The sequence below is a fragment of the Arachis hypogaea genome, chromosome 12 (assembly GCF_003086295.3).
Source record: "Arachis hypogaea cultivar Tifrunner chromosome 12, arahy.Tifrunner.gnm2.J5K5, whole genome shotgun sequence".
Taxonomy (NCBI): Eukaryota; Viridiplantae; Streptophyta; class Magnoliopsida; order Fabales; family Fabaceae; genus Arachis; species Arachis hypogaea.
In genome coordinates, this window is record NC_092047.1 from 98,523,184 (window position 1) to 98,540,671 (window position 17,488).

At 36.5% G+C, this 17,488-nt stretch overlaps 1 non-coding gene across 1 annotated transcript; it reads left to right on the forward strand.

Annotated features, from left to right (window-relative positions):
- The first annotated feature begins 6,242 nt into the window (after positions 1–6,242).
- On the forward strand, positions 6,243–6,350 carry LOC112731000 (small nucleolar RNA R71). The gene has a single exon (XR_003166796.1). It is a non-coding gene; the product is annotated as a small nucleolar RNA R71 (small nucleolar RNA).
- The last annotated feature ends 11,138 nt before the right edge of the window (positions 6,351–17,488 follow it).

Genomic DNA, 17,488 nt, shown 5'->3' on the forward strand with positions numbered 1-17,488 from the left:
CAGTCTCACTCCTTTCCATGGCTGGCTTTATGTGATACATCACCACTGTCAATGGCTAATTTCGGTCATCTCTCGGGAAAATGATCCAATGCCCTGTCACTGCACGGCTAATCGTCTGGAGGCATCACCCTTGCCAATGGCTTCATCTTATCCTCTCAGTGAATAATATGCTCACGCACCCTGTCACGACACGGCTATTCATCTGTCGGTTCTCGATCATGCTGGAATAGGATTTACTATCCTTTTGCGTCTGTCACTAACGCCTTGCAATCGCGAGTTTGGAGCTCGTCACAGTCATTCATTCATCGAATCCTACTCGGAATACCACAGACAAGGTTTAGACTTTCCGGATTCTCTTGAATGTCGCCATCATTCTAGCTTACGCCACGAAGATTCTGGTTAGGAGATCTAAGAGATATTCATTCTAGCTTATTTCATGTAGAACGGAAGTGTTTGTCAGGCACGCGTTCATAAAGGAGAAGGATGATGAGCGTCACACATAATCATCACCTTCATCACGTTCTTGGGTGCGAATGGATATCTTAGAAGCGAAATAAGATGAATTGAATAGAAAACAGTAGTACTTTGCATTAATCTTTGAGGAACAGCAGAGCTCCACACCTTAATCTATGGAGTGTAGAAACTCTACCGTTGAAAATACATAAGTGAAGGTCCAGGCATGGCCGAGATGGCCAGCCCCCAAAGTCTAAGAACAATGCGTTCAAAGATGATCCTAAGATTCTAAGATGATCAAAAGATGCCTAATACAATAGTAAAAGGTCCTATTTATAATAAACTAGCTACTAGGGTTTACATGAGTAAGTAATTGATGTATAAATCCACTTCCTGGGCCCACTTGGTGTGTGTTTGGGCTGAGCCTGAGTGTTGCACGTGTAGAGGTCCTTCTTGGAGTTGAACGCCAGCTTTTGTGCCAGTTTGGGCGTTCAACTCTGGTTTTGGCTCCTTTTCTGGCGCTGGACGCCAGATTTGGGTAGAAAGCTGGCGTTGAACGCCAGTTTACGTCGTCTATTCTTGGCCAAAGTATGAACTATTATATATTGCTGGAAAGCCCTGGATGTCTACTTTTCAACGCAATTGGAAGCGCGCCATTTCGAGTTCTGTAGCTCCGGAAAATCCACTTTGAGTGCAGGGAGGTCAGAATCCAACAGCATCAGCAGTCCTTCTTCAACCTCTGAATCAGATTTTTGCTCAAGTCCCTCAATTTCAGCCAGAAAATACCTGAAATCACGAAAAAATACACAAACTCATAGTAAAGTCCAGAAATGTGAATTTAACATAAAAACTAATGAAAACATCCCTAAAAGTAACTAGATTCTACTAAAAACATACTAAAAACAATGTCAAAAAGCGTATAAATTATCCGCTCATCACAACACCAAACTTAAATTGTTGCTTGTCCCCAAGCAACTGAAAATCAAATAGGATAAAAAGAAGAGAATATACTATAAATTCCAAACTATCAATGAAACATAGCTCCAATCAAATGAGCGGGACTTATAGCTTTTTGCCTCTTGGATAGTTTTGGCATCTCACTTTATCCATTGAGGTTCAGAATGATTGGCATCTATAGGAACTTCAGATTTCGAATAGTGTTATTGACTCTCCTAGTTCAGTATGATGATTCTTGAACACAGCTTTTTTATGAGTCTTGGCCGTGGCCCTAAGCACTTTGTTTTCCAGTATTACCACCGGATATATAAATGCCACAGACACATAATTGGGTGAACCCTTTCAGATTGTGACTCAGCTTTGCTAGAGTCCCCAATTAGAGGTGTCCAGGGTTTTTAAGCACACTCTTTTTTTACTTTGGACCTTTACTTTAACCGCTCAGTCTCAAGTTTTCACTTGACACCTACACGCCACAAGCACATGGCTAGGGACAGCTTGGTTTAGCCGCTTAGACCAGGATTTTATTCCTTTAGGCCCTCCTATCCACTGATGCTCAAAGCCTTGGGATCCTTTTTATTTGCTCTTGCCTTTTGGTTTTAAGGGTTTTTGGCTTTTTCTGCTTGCTTTTTGGTTTTAAGAGCTTTTGGCTTTTTCTGCTTGCTTTTTCTTTTTCTTTCTATATTTTTTTTTCGCCTATTTTTTTATATTTTTTTTCTGCAAGCTTTGTTCTTTGCTACTTTTTCTTGCTTCAAGAATCATTTTTATGATTTTTCAGATTATCAAATAACATGTCTCCTAGTCATCATTCTTTCAAGAGCCAACATATTTAACATTCTTAAACAACAACTTCAAAAGACATATGCACTGTTCAAGCATACATTCAGAAAACAAGAAGCATTGTCACCACATCAATATAATTAAGCTAAGTTCAAGGATAAATTCGAAACTCATGTACTTCTTGTTCTTTTGAATTAAAACATTTTTCATTTAAGAGAGGTGAGAGATTCATAGGACATTCATATCTTTAAGACAAAGTTACTACTACTAATGATCATGTAATGAAGACACAAACATAGATAAGCGCATAACATAGAAAACGAAAAACAGAAGAAATAAGAACAAGGAATGAATCCACCTTAGTGATGGTGGCGTGTCCTCCTTGAGGAACCAATGATGTCCTTGAGCTCTTCTATGTCTCTTCCTTGTCTTTGTTGCTCCTCCCTCATTGCTTTTTGATCTTCTCTTATTTCATGAAGCATGATGGAGTGCTCTTGATGTTCCACCCTTAGTTGTCCCATATTGGAACTTAATTCTTCTAGGGAGGTGTTGATGTTCTCCCAATAGTTTTGTGGAGGAAAGTGCATTTGAGGCATTTCCGGGATCTCATGGTGATGAGCTTCATACGCCTCTTGAGCTCCATGAATGGGCTCTCTTGCTTGCTCCATCTTTTTCTTAGTGATGGGCTTGTCCTCTTTAATGAGGATATCTCCCTCTATGTCAATCCTAGCTGAATTGCATAGGTGGCAAATGAGGTGAGGAAAGACTAACCTTGCCATAGTGGAAGACTTGTCAGCCACCTTGTAGAGTTCTTGAGGTATAATCTCATGAACTTCCACCTCTTCTCCAATCATGATGCTATGGATCATGATGGCCCGGTCTATAGTAACTTCAGACCGGTTGCTAGTGGAAATGATTGAGCATTGAATGAACTCCAACCATCCTCTAGCTACAGGCTTGAGGTCCAATCTTCTTAGTTGAACCGGCTTGCCTTTGGAGTCAACCTTCCATTGAGCTTCTTCTACACATATGTCCATAAGGACTTAGTCCAACCTTTGATTAAAGTTGACCCTTCTAGTGTAGGGGCGTTCATCTCCTTGCATCATGGGCAAGTTAAACGCCAACCTCACATTCTCCGGACTAAAATCTAAGTATTTCCCCCGAACCATTGTAACATAGTTCTTTGGATCCGGGTTCTTACTTTGATCATGGTTCTTGGTGATCCATGCATTGGCATAGAACTCTTGAACCATTAGGATGCCGACTTGTTGGAGGGGATTTGTTAGAACTTCCCAACCTCTTCTTTGAATTTCATGTCGGATCTCCGGATACTCATTTCTTTTGAGTTTAAAAGGGACCTCAGGGATCACCTTCTTCTTGGCCACAACATCATAGAAGTGGTCTTGATGGGCTTTGGAGATGAACCTTTCCATCTCCCATGACTCGGATGTGGAAGCTTTTGTCTTCCCTTTCCCCTTTCTAGAGGATTCTCCGGTCTTAGGTGCAATCAATGGTAATGGAAAAACAAAAAAAGCTATGCTTTTACCACACCAAACTTAGAATATTGCTCGTCCTCGAGCAATAAACAAAATAATAGAAGAAGAAGAAGAAGAAATATGGAGAGGGAGATGTGGTTTCGGCCAAGAAGAGTGCAGAGGGGTGTGTTGTGTGAATTTGATGAAGAATGGGGGTTTTATATAGGGAAGGGAGGGGGGGTTAAGGTTCGGCCATATGGGTGGGTTTGGGTGGGAAATTGGTTTTGAATTTCGAAGGTAGGTGGAGTTTATGAGGTAGGTTTATGGGGAAGAGTGGATGGATGTGAGTGGTGAAGAGGTGATGGGGAAGAGTGTTTATGGGGTTGTGTGAAAGAGAGTGTTGAGAAGAAGTGAGTGGAGGTAGGAGGGGATCCTGTGGGGTCCACAGATCCTGAGGTGTTCAAGGATTTACATCCCTGCACCCATTAGGCATGTAAAAATGCCTTTGTACCCAACTCTGGGCGTTCAGCGCCAGGTTGGTGGCCATTTTGGGCGTTCAACGCCCATTTGTGTGCCATTTCTGGCGTTGAACGCCAGAACCATGCCTGTTCTGGCGTTCAGCACCCAGAAGCTGCCCATTTTGGGCGTTCAGCGCCAGCACCATGCTCTGTTCTGGCGCTGAACGCCAGACAGATGCTCCTCCAGGGCGTGATTTTTCTTCTGCTGTTTTTGATTCCGTTTTCAATTTTTATATTTATTTTGTGACTCCATATGATCATGAACCTACAAAGACATATAACTAAGGAAAATATAGTTAGATAAATAAAAATTGGGTTGCCTCCCAACAAGCGCTTCTTTAGTGTCAATAGCTTGACAGTGGGCTCTCATGGAGCCTCACAGATGTGCAGAGCTTTGTTGAGACTCTCCAACACCAAACTTAGAGTTTGGATATGGGAGTTCAACACCAAACTTAGAGTTTGGTTGTGGCCTCCCAACACCAAACTTAGAGTTTGACTGTGGAAGCTTTGTTTGACTCTGCTTTGAGAGAAGCTTTTCATGCTTCCTCTCCATGGTTGCAGAGAGAGATTCTTGAGTTTTAAACACAAGGGAGTCCTCATTCATTTGGAGGACTAATTCTCCTCTGTCAACATCAATCACAGCTCTTGCTGTGGCCAGGAAAGGTCTTCCTAGGATGATGGATTCATCCTCTTCCTTTCCAGTATCCAGGACTATGAAATCAGTAGGGATGTAAAGGCCTTCAACCTTTACTAACACGTCCTCTACTTGTCCATAAGCCTGTTTTCTTGAATTGTCTGCCATCTCTAATGAGATTTTAGCAGCTTGCACCCCATAGATTCCCAGTTTCTCTATTACAGATAGGGGCATGAGGTTTATTCCTGAACCAAGGTCACACAGAGCCTTAAAGATCATGGTGCCTATGGTACAGGGTATTATGAACCTTCCAGGATCCTGTCTCTTCTGAGGCAATGTCAGTTGATCCAGATCACTTAGTTCATTGATGAACAAGGGAAGTTCAACTTTCCAAGTATCAATGCCAAATAATTTGGCATTCAGCTTCATGATTGCACCAAGAAACTTGGCAGTTTGCTCTTCAGTAACATCCTCATTCTCTTCAGAAGAGGAATACTCATCAGAGCTCATGAAGGGCATAAGGAGGTTCAATGGAATCTCTATGGTCTCTAGATGAGCCTCAGAGTCCTTTGATTCCTCAGAGGGAAGCTCCTTATTGATCACTGGACGTCCCAGGAGGTCTTCCTCCTTGGGATTCACGTCCTCTCCTTCCCTTACAGGTTCGGCCATGGTGCTTATGTCAATGGCCTTGCACTCTCCTTTTGGGTTCTCTTCTGTATTGCTTGGGAGAGTACTAGGAGGGATTTCAGTGATCCTTTTACTCAGCTGGCCCACTTGTGCTTCCAGATTTCTAATGGAAGACCTTGTTTCATTCATGAAACTTACAGTGGCCTTAGATAGATCAGAGACTAGATTTGCTAAATTAAAAGCATTTTGTTCAGAGTTCTCTGTCTGTTGCTGAGTTGATGATGGAAAAGGCTTGCTATTGCTAAACCTGTTTCTTCCACCATTATTAAAGCCTTGTTGGGGCTTTTGATCCTTCCATGAGAAATTTGGATGATTTCTCCATGTTGAGTTATAGGTGTTTCCATAAGGTTCACCTAAGTAATTTACCTCTGCTATTACAGGGTTCTCAGGATCATAAGCTTCTTCTTCAGAAGATGCCTCTTGAGTACTGTTGGATGCAGCTTGCATTCCATGCAGACTCTGAGAGATCATATTGACTTGCTGAGTCAATATTTTATTCTGAGCCAATATGGCATTCAGAGTATCAACCTCAAGAACTTCCTTCTTCATAGGCGTCCCATTACTCACAGGATTCCTTTCAGAAGTGCACATGAACTGGTTATTAGCAACCATGTCAATGAGTTCTTTTGCTTCTGCAGGCGTTTTCTTTAGGTGAATGGATCCACCTGCAGAAGTGTCCAGTGACATCTTTGATAGCTCAGATAAACCATCATAGAATATATCCAGGATGGTCCATTCTGAAAGCATGTCAGAAGGACACTTTTTGGTCAACTGTTTGTATCTTTCCCAAGCTTCATAGAGGGATTCACCTTCTTTCTGTCTGAAGGTTTGAACATCAGCTCTAAGCTTGCTCAGCTTTTGAGGAGGAAAGTACTTGGCTAAGAAAGCCGTGACCAGCTTATCCCAAGAGTGCAGGCTGTCTTTGGGTTGAGAATCCAACCATAATCTAGCTCTGTCTCTTACAGCAAAAAGGAAAAGCATGAGCCTGTAGACTTCAGGATCTACTCCATTAGTCTTAACAGTATCACATATCTGCAAGAATTCAGTTAAGAACTGAAAAGGATCTTCAGATGGAAGTCCATGAAACTTGCAGTTCTGCTGCATCAGAGAAACTAATTGAGGTTTCAGCTCAAAGTTGTTTGCTCCAATGGCAGGAATGGAGATGCTTCTTCCATGTAAATTGGAATTAGGTGCAGTAAAGTCACCAAGCATCTTCCTTACATTATTGTTATTTTCGGCTGCCATCTCCTCTTCCTGTTCGAAAATTTCTGAAAGGTTATCTCTGGATTGTTGTATTTTAGCTTCTCTTAATTTTCTCTTCAGAGTCCTTTCAGGTTCTGGATCTGCTTCCACAAGAATGTTCTTATCCTTGCTCCTGCTCATATGACAAAGAAGAAGGCACAGAAAAATAATAATAATAATAGAGATCCTTTATACCACAGTATAGGGATCCCTGTGTGAGTAGAAGAAGAGGGGGAGACAAAGAATGTAATATAATGGAAGAAACACAACTGTGAGGAGGTTAGATATGTGAGATGAGATGTTAGGATATGAATGAATAAATAGAATGAGATGGGAGAGGAAGAATTTTCGAAAATATTTTTTTGAAAAAGAGTTAGTGATTTTCGAAAATGGTTTTTGAAAAATGTTAGTGATTTTCGAAAATTTTTTTAAAATCAAAAATAAAAAATAAGAATAATTAGTTAATTAAAAAGAAATTTTTGAAAAAGAGGGAAGATTTTTTCGAAAATTAGAGAGAGAGAGTTAGTTAGGTAATTTTGAAAAAGTTGAGAAACAAACAAAAAGTTAGTTAGTTAGTTGAAACAAATTTTGAAAAGATAAGAAGTTAGGAAGTTAGAAAAGATATTTTGAAAAGATATTTTTGAAAAAGATAAGATAAGAAGATATTTTAGAAACTAATTTTGAAAAAGATTTGATTTTTAAAATCTCAATTAATGACTTGATTCATAAGAAATCACAAGATATGATTCTAGAACTTAAAGTTTGAATCTTTCTTAACAAGCAAGTAACAAACTTCAAATTTTTGAATCAAAACACTAATTGATTATGTTATTTTCAAAAATTTGATATAAAAATAAGAAAAGATTTTTGAAAAATATTTTTGGAATTTTCGAAAATAACTAAGAATTTTGAAAAAGATTTGATTTTTTTTTTTTTGAAAAAGATTTTGAAAAAGATAAGATTTTCAAATTGAAAATTTGATTTGACTCATAAGAAACAACTTGATTTTAAAAATTTTTGAAAAAGTCAACTCAAATTTTCGAATTTGATGAGAGAAAAAGGGAAAGATATTTTTTTGATTTTTTTGAAATTTTTATGAAAAACATGAAAATTATGCAATGCATGAATTTTTTAGATCAAAACAATGAATGCATGCAAAAATGCTATGAATGTCAAGATGAACACCAAGAACACTATGAATGTCAAGATGAACATCATAGACACAATTTTGAAAAATTTTTAATGCAAAGAAATCATGCAAGACACCAAACTTAGAATTCTTTAATGCTTAGACACTAAGAATTCAAGAATGCATATGAAAAACAAGAAAAGACACAAAACAAAAAATCATCAAGATCAAACAAGAAGACTTACCAAGAACTACTTGAAGATCATGAAGAACACCATGAATGCATGAGAATTTTCGAAAAATGCAAGATGCACATGCAATTGACACCAAACTTATAACATGACTCAAGACTCAAACAAGAAACAGAAAAATATTTTTGATTTTTATGATTTTCTAATTTTTTTGTATTTTTTTTTCGAAAATTAGTTGAAAAAGGAAAATAAGGATTCCAAAATTTTTAATATGAATTCCAGGAATCTTGCATTGTTAGTCTAAAGCTTCAGTCCAGGAATTAGACATGGCTCACTAGCCAGCCAAGCTTTCAATGAAAGCTCCAGTCCAAAACACTAGACATGGCCAATGGCCAGCCAAGCTTCATCATTTAACACCAGAGTATATTGCTCTTGATAACAAATTGCAAGCCTCAGTCCAAATAAATTTAGACATGGCTTTACAGCCAGCCAGGCTTTACATGCTTCATGAAACACTAGAATTCATTCTTAAAAATTTTGAATCTAATTTTTGAAAACATTTTTATTAATTTTTTTCGAAAACAAAAGAAAAATTTTTGAAAAATTTTTGAGAAATTTTTGAAAATAAAACAAAGAGAAAATTACCTAATCTGAGCAACAAGATGAACCGTCAGTTGTCCAAACTCAAACAATCCCCGGCAACGGCGCCAAAAACATAGTGCACGAAATTGTGATGTCCAGGCTCAAACTATTCCTGGCACGTGAGCAACTTGGTACGCGTAATCGTGATTACACATTCATAATTTGTCACAACTTCGATACAACTAACCAGCAAGTGCACTGGGTCGTCCAAGTAATACCTTACGTGAGTAAGGGTCGAATCTCACGGAGATTGTTGGTATGAAGCAAGCTATGATCACCTTGCAAATCTCAGTCAGGCAGATATAAAATAATCATGGAGTTTTCGAAAATAACTAATAGAATAGGGATAGAGATACTTATGTAAATCATTGGTAGGAATTTCAGATAAGCGAATGGAGATGCTTTTCGTTCCTCTGAACCTCTGCTTTCCTATTATCCTCATCCAATCAGTCTCACTCCTTTCCATGGCTGGCTTTATATGATACATCACCACTGTCAATGGCTACTTTCGGTCATCTCTCGGGAAAATGATCCAATGCCCTGTCACGGCACGGCTAATCGTCTGGAGGCATCACCCTTGCCAATGGCTTCATCTTATCCTCTCAGTGAATAATATGCTCACGCACCCTATCACGGCACGGCTATTCATCGTCGGTTCTCGATCATGCTGGAATAGGATTTACTATCCTTTTACGTCTGTCACTAACGCCCTGCAATCGCGAGTTTGGAGCTTGTCACAGTCATTCATTCATCGAATCCTACTCGGAATACCACAGACAAGGTTTAGACTTTCCGGATTCTCTTGAATGCCGCCATCATTCTAGCTTACGCCATGAAGATTCTGGTTAGGAGATCTAAGAGATATTCATTCTAGCTTATTTCATGTAGAACGGAAGTGTTTGTCAGGCACGCGTTCATAAAGGAGAAGGATGATGAGCGTCACACATAATCATCACCTTCATCACGTTCTTGGGTGCGAATGGATATCTTAGAAGTGAAATAAGATGAATTGAATAGAAAATAGTAGTACTTTGCATTAATCTTTGAGGAACAGCAGAGCTCCACACCTTAATCTATGGAGTGTAGAAACTCTACCGTTGAAAATACATAAGTGAAGGTCCAGGCATGGCCGAGATGGCCAGCCCCCAAAGTCTAAGAACAATGCGTTCAAAGATGATCCTAAGATCCTAAGATGATCAAAAGATGCCTAATACAATAGTAAAAGGTCCTATTTATAATAAACTAGCTACTAGGGTTTACATGAGTAAGTAATTGATGTATAAATCCACTTCCTGGGCCCACTTGGTGTGTGTTTGGGCTGAGCCTGAGTGTTGCACGTGTAGAGGTCCTTCTTGGAGTTGAACGCCAGCTTTTGTGCCAGTTTGGGCGTTCAACTCTGGTTTTGGCTCCTTTTCTGGCGCTGGACGCCAGATTTGGGTAGAAAGCTGGCGTTGAATGCCAGTTTACGTCGTCTATTCTTGGCCAAAGTATGGACTATTATATATTGCTGGAAAGCCCTGGATGTCTACTTTCCAACGCAATTGGAAGCGCGCTATTTTAAGTTCTGTAGCTCCAGAAAATCCACTTTGAGTTCAGGGAGGTCAGAATCCAACAGCATCAGCAGTCCTTCTTCAACCTCTGAATCAGATTTTTACTCAAGTCCCTCAATTTCAGCCAGAAAATACCTGAAATCACAGAAAAATACACAAACTCATAGTAAAGTCCAGAAATGTGAATTTAACATAAAAACTAATGAAAACATCCCTAAAAGTAACTAGATTCTACTAAAAACATACTAAAAACAATGTCAAAAAGCGTATAAATTATCCGCTCATCAGTACTGCCTGTTGCTGCTTGCATTCCAGACAGACTCTGAGAAATCATATTGACTTGTTGAGTCAATATCTTATTCTGAGCCAATATGGCATTCAGAGTATCAATCTCAAGAACTCCTTTCTTCTGATTTGTCCCATTATTCACAGGGTTCCTTTCAGAAGTGTACATGAATTGGTTATTTGTAACCATTTCAATAAGTTCCTGAGCTTCTGCAGGCGTCTTCTTCAGATGAAGAGATCCTCCAGCAGAGCTGTCCAATGACATCTTGGATAATTCAGACAGATCATCATAGAAGATACCTATGATGCTCCATTCTGAAAGCATGTCAGAAAGGCACCTTCTGATCAATTGCTTGTATCTTTCCCAAGCTTCATAGAGGGATTCACCTTCCTTCTGTCTGAAGGTTTGGACTTCCACTCTAAGCTTACTCAATTTTTGAGGTGGAAAGAACTTTGCCAAGAAGGCATTGACTAGCTTTTCCCAAGAGTTCAGGATTTTTTTAGGTTGTGAGTCCAACCATGTCCTAGCTCTATCTCTTACAGCAAAAGGAAAGAGCATAAGTCTGTAGACCTCAGGATCAACCCCATTGGTCTTGACAGTGTCACAGATTTGTAAGAATTCAGCTAAGAACTGATGAGGATCTTCCAATGGAAGTCCATGAAACTTGCAATTCTGTTGCATTAGAGAAACTAATTGAGGCTTAAGCTCAAAGTTGTTTGCTCCAATGGCAGGGATTGAGATGCTTCTCCCATAGAAGTCGGGAGTAGGTGCAGTAAAGTCACCAAGCACCTTCCTTGCATTGTTGGCATTGTTGTTGTTTTCGGCTGCCATGGCTTCTTCTTGTTTGAAAAGCTCTGTTAGGCCCTCTAGAGAATTGTGCTTTAGCTTCTCTTAGTTTTCTCTTCAAGGTCCTTTCAGGTTCAGGATCAGCTTGAACAAGAATGCCTTTGTCTTTGCTCCTGCTCATATGAAAGAGAAGAGAACAAGAAAGTAGGGAATCCTCTATGTCACAGTATAGAGATTCCTTGAGATGTCAGAGGAAAAGAAGAATAGAAGGAGGAGGTAGATAGAAGAGAATTCGAACTTATCAAGAGGGATAGAGTTCGAATTGCACCTTGAGCAGGAGTGTTAGTCCCTTAAATAGAAGGATGTGAGAAGAGGGGAAGAATTTTCGAAAATTAATTAAAAAAATTTTAAAATAATAAAAATAAATTTGAAAATTTGATTGAGATTTTCGAAAATTGAGATTAGGAAAGAAATTAAATGATTTTGAAAAAGATTTTGAAATTAGAAATTAAAAAGATATGATTGAAAATTAATTTTGAAAAAGATGTGATTGAAAAGATATGATTGAAAATCAAATTAAAAAGAGAAAGTTTTAAAATTAAAGTTGATTACTTGACTAACAAGAAATTAAAAGATATGATTCTTAAAATTTAAAATTTGATCCTTTCTTATTAGGCAAGTAATAACTTGAAAATTTTGAAGTAAATCATTAATTTTAGCAAGGATTTTCGAAAATAGTAATAAATAAAAAAAATGGAAAGAAGTTGATTTTGAAGAGATATGATTGAAAAGATATGATTTGAAAAAGATTTGATTTTGAAAAATTATGAAGATTTGAAAAAAAAAATTGAATTAAAAACAAAATCTTCCCTCTAGTGTCCTTCTGGCATTAAACACCCAGCCAGGTACCCTAGTTGGCGTTTAAACGCCAGTTTTCCTTCTTCACTGGGCGTTTTGAACGCCTAGCTTTTTCTGTTTGATTTCTCTGCTGAATGTTCTGAATCTTCAATTCTCTGTATTATTGACTTGAAAAGATACAATTTTGAAAATATTTTTGAATTTTTAATGATGAGAAACAAAAAAAATACAACTAAGATCAAATAAACAATGCATGCAAGACACCAAACTTAAAATTAGACACAAGACTCAAACAAGAAACATAAAATATTTTTTATTTTTAAATTTTTTTGTGATTTTCGAAACTTATATGAAAAAGAGAATAAAGAGATTCAAAACTTTTTAATAAGAATTCCAGGAATCATGCAATGTTAGTCTAAAGCTTCAGTCCAAAAAGGATTAGACATAGCTAGCCAAGCTTCAGCAGGACATTACATTCAACAGCTAAATTGATGAGAATCAATCAGCTTTTGTGATGATAAGAACATCACCTTGAAACTCTAGAATTCATTCTTAAAAATTCTGAAAAATAAAAAGAAAAGTACCTAATCTAAGCAACAAGATGAACCGTCAGTTGTCCAAACTCGAACAATCCCCGGCAACGGCGCCAAAAACTTGGTGCACAAAATTGTGATCATCAACAATGGCGCCAAAGGACTTGGAGCTCTCAAACGTGAATCACCCTTTATCACAATTCCGCACAACTAACCAGCAAGTGCACTGGGTCGTCCAAGTAATACCTTACGTGAGTAAGGGTCGATCCCACAGAGACTGTCGGCTTGAAGCAAGCTATGGTCACCTTGTAAATCTCAGTCAGGCGAATTCAGATGGTGATGGAGAATTGATAATTAAAATATAAATAAAACATAAAATAAAGATAGAGATACTTATGTAATTCTTTGGTTGGAATTTCAGATAAGCGTATGAAGATGCTTTGTTCCTCCTGAACATCTGCTTTCCTATTGCCTTCTTCCAATCATTCATACTCCTTTCCATGGCAAGCTTTATGTTGGGCATCACCGTTGTCAATGGCTACTTCTCGTCCTCTCAGTGAAAATGTTCTACGCACGCTGTCACCGCATGGCTAATCATCTGTCAGTTCTTGATCATGTTGGAATAGGATCCATTGATCCTTTTGCGTCTGTCACACGCCCAACAATCGCGAGTTTAAAGCTCGTCACAGTCATCCCTTCCCAGATCCTACTCAGAATACCACAGACAAGGTTTAGACGTTCCGGATCTCAGGAATGGCCGCCAATAATTCTAGCCTATACCACGAAGGTTCTAATCTTAGATTAGAAACTCAAGAGATACACATTCAAGCTTGTTTACATGTAGAACGGAAGTGATTGTCAGTCACACGTTCATAGGTGAGAATGGTGATGAGTGTCACATAATCATCACATTCATCATGTTCTTGGGTGCGAATGAATATCTTGGAGAAGAAATAGACTTGAGTTGAATAGAAAAACAATAGTACTTGTATTAATTCATGAAGAACAGCAGAGCTCCACACCTTAATCTATGGTGTGTAGAAACTCCACCGTTGAAAATACAAAAGTGATAGTGGTGTAAGCATGGCCGAATGGCCAGCCTCCAAGGTCTAGGGACTAATCGTCCAAAGATCGAAAATACAATAGCAAAAGGTCTTATTTATAGAGAACTAGTAGCCTAGGGTTTACAGAAATCAGTAATTAATGCAGAAATCTTCTTCCGGATCCACTTGGTGTGTGCTTGGGCTGAGTATTGAAGCTTCCATGTTTAGAGACTTTTCTTGGAGTTAAACGCCAGCTTTTGTGCCAGTTTGGGCGTTTAACTCCAGCTTTTGTGCCAGTTCCGGCGTTAAACGCCAGAATTCTTGAGCTGACTTGGAACGCCTATTTGGGCCATCAAATCTCGGGTAAAGTATAGACTATTATATATTTTTGGAAAGCCCAGGATGTCTACTTTCCAACGCAATTAAGAGCACACTAATTGGGCTTCTGTAGCTCCAGAAAATCCACTTTGAGTGTAGGGAGGTCAGAATCCAACAGCATCTGCAGTCCTTTTTCAGCCTCTGAATCAGATTTTTGCTCAGGTCCCTCAATTCCAGCCAGAAAATACCTGAAATCACAGAAAAGCACACAAACTCATAGTAAAGTCCAGAAAAGTGAATTTTAAATAAAAACTAATAAAAATATAATAAAACTAATTAAAATATACTAAAAACATACTAAAAACAATGCCAAAAAGCGTATAAATTATCCGCTCATCATATGGCAAACCTCATTTTTACCAAACTCACATATCATTACCCACAAAACCTGCATATTTGCCACATATCAAGTCCCTCTTCATTCACACTAACTACTAACACATTAATGCCCATACCAACCCATAAAACTCATACATTATTCCAAAATCCACCATTCCACCCACAAGCTACAACTTTAAAATTCATAACTCAAATCCTCAATTCATTAATTTCAATACCAACATTCACATTGTTAAGTGCTCAACACCAATTCATCCATCAACATCACATAAACTAATCATATAACACATCTATCCATTTCAACTTATCCTATAATTCTCTAGCCTAAGTTTTCACGGAGCCTTACATATTAAACGTACGAAACCTAAACCATACCTTGGCCGGCCTCCATGTTTAGTCCAAGGCAACCTCACAAGTCACATACACACAGCCCCTCAAGCTTGAGAAATCAACCAAAGCCTTAGCACCAATCTTCCACCAAGCCTCCAAATGTCCACAATTCAATTCCAATGCATATATATATACTTAATTCACACCTAATACATATGTACACTTTAAATTCAGATTTCACATAATAAAATCAAGAGTTGACTAAGGTTTAGGTGATCCTTACCGCAGCCACACTCACAGCAACTCAACCCGATAAGCTCCGCAAGCTAAATCGAACCTAGAATACCAAATTGAACAATTTTCAACATATTTGCTCATAGATTTTCAACATATGTGGATTCCTTACTTTACAATATACCGGGCTTTGTAGAGCTCGACGGTGCGATCACGTGGCCGCAAACGAATCGTCAATCGAAACTTCAGATCAAAAGTTATTGAGAAATGAAATTTGAGTGAGGGTTTTGGAAGCTTCAGACGTTCTTCCTCTTCTTGCTGAGCTTTCCAGCATTCTGCATGCCAAATGAGAAAGAAAATGAGCTTCAGCTCATTTAAGTGATAGGTCTGGTTGGGGCCACGGGCCTGGTTTGGGCCCAATTCAACCGGTTCGGCCTATCCGATCCAATTTTGGGCCGAATTTTTCAAAATTGGTGTCAAAATTCTCATTTTAAAGAACTCTATCCTAATTTGATATTAGTTTTATATATTTAATTTTTTTAATTAAAATTCAATTTATTGACTAATTATTCACTAATTTTATGAGGTTTACAAGCAATATGTTAAATTAGTATTAACACATTATTAGTTTTTTCAATAATAGTATTTTCTATCTCCAAAATTATAAGTAAAATATATATAAAATGTCAGAGAATATATTGTAACAATTTTTGAAATAATATGAAAGTTAATATAAAATATTGAAAAGAAATAGCATCGCATATTTATTCAATTTTTTATAATATAATTGTACAAATAAACAATGAACCATTTATTTGTTTTAAAATATAATTCCATATGCCCCAAATTCTATATTAATAAATTCAGTTATAGAAATTTTTTACTTTTTATAAAATTTTAAAAAATACATAAACTAAATTTATTAATTTTTTTCACTGCAACCTAATAAAATTAATGGAATCTAATGATTTTTTTTTTTTGAAAAAATTGTCTGATATTTATCTATATTCAATTTCTTTTAAAATTACATCATACATATAAAAGTATTAACAAATTCTACTTTAAAATGAGAAAAAAGAATTATTCCTTCTTCTCATGATTATCACTGTAAATTGTAAGAATCTAATTTATAATTTTATCTATTTTATTTACCTCTTTATCTTAGGTCAAAGACTCATAAAAATTTTAGTCAAGCCATGACTTTTATTTAATACTTATGTGAGTAAACTTTTTAAATAAGTTTCTTAAAATATAAATTTTTTAATAGCAGTTTATAAATAAATTATTTTGTATTTGAATTTTTAGTTATAAAAGTACTTATTTAAAAATGGTAGTGTTTGAATAAATAATTCAAAAAATACAATTTTCTTTTACACAAAGAGAATAGATATTAAAATAACGATGATAACAAATATTTTTTAATATTGAATGTTGATTTTACATAACTTGATCACTGAAATTTTATACCATATACAATGTTAAATACAAATTTAATAATAAAAATAGAGTGGTAGAATAATAAAAAAAATCTTAAAATAGTAGGTGGTTCAAATGCAATATTGTGTAAAAATAGTGGTGGAAATAAAACATTGCGTAAAAATAGTGGTAAAAGATCAATACTTCTAGCAAATAAAATATTACGTGAAAATGGTGATATCGGATCAAATCTTTAGCAGAAACAAAAAATAATTTTCACAAGGCCAAGAATAAAAGTAGTATGATGGTTATTTTATTTTAAAGGTAATTTTTTTAGAATAATAAAATAATTTTTGAAAAGAAAGAAGTCTATTTTTTTTTATTTCTTTAAAAATATATTTTTAAAAATGATACTTAAATATGAGTAATATAACTTTTTAAAACTTTTACTACTTTCCAAATACACTCTTAATGAAATGATGGATGGCTTTTTCTTTTTTTTTTTTTTTTTGAAGTGTGGCATGGCTCATTAGCCAAGCAAGCACCACAAATATCTCCTTCTCAGTTTTTTGAAATAGGATACTAGATCAACACATCTCCTTTTCTCTATGCTACTTTGGAGAATGAAATGAAATTCACTCTATAGAATCTATCAAAATCTCAGCAGTCTCTGTATTTTAATATATATTCTTGTCGCTAAAAAGTAAGGAAACAACATATTGCACTCAAGTACAACGATATATATGAACATCTTCTTAAACTATAATTTACTAAGAAGAATAATTAAGAATAAAACTCGAGACCTTGGATATTGGGCAATGATAATATTCTCGAAAAATTTTAAGGATAAAATCCTAACAAAATTATATTTTATTTAAATTCCTAAACATTTTACAAAAATTATATCATCTTCAATTAATCAAACAAAGAATTACAATTAATTACTAATCATCTAAATTTTACTAAAAAACATATAACTAAAAATAAATAAAAAATGTATTATTTTTATGGTATAAAAAAATGAGAAATT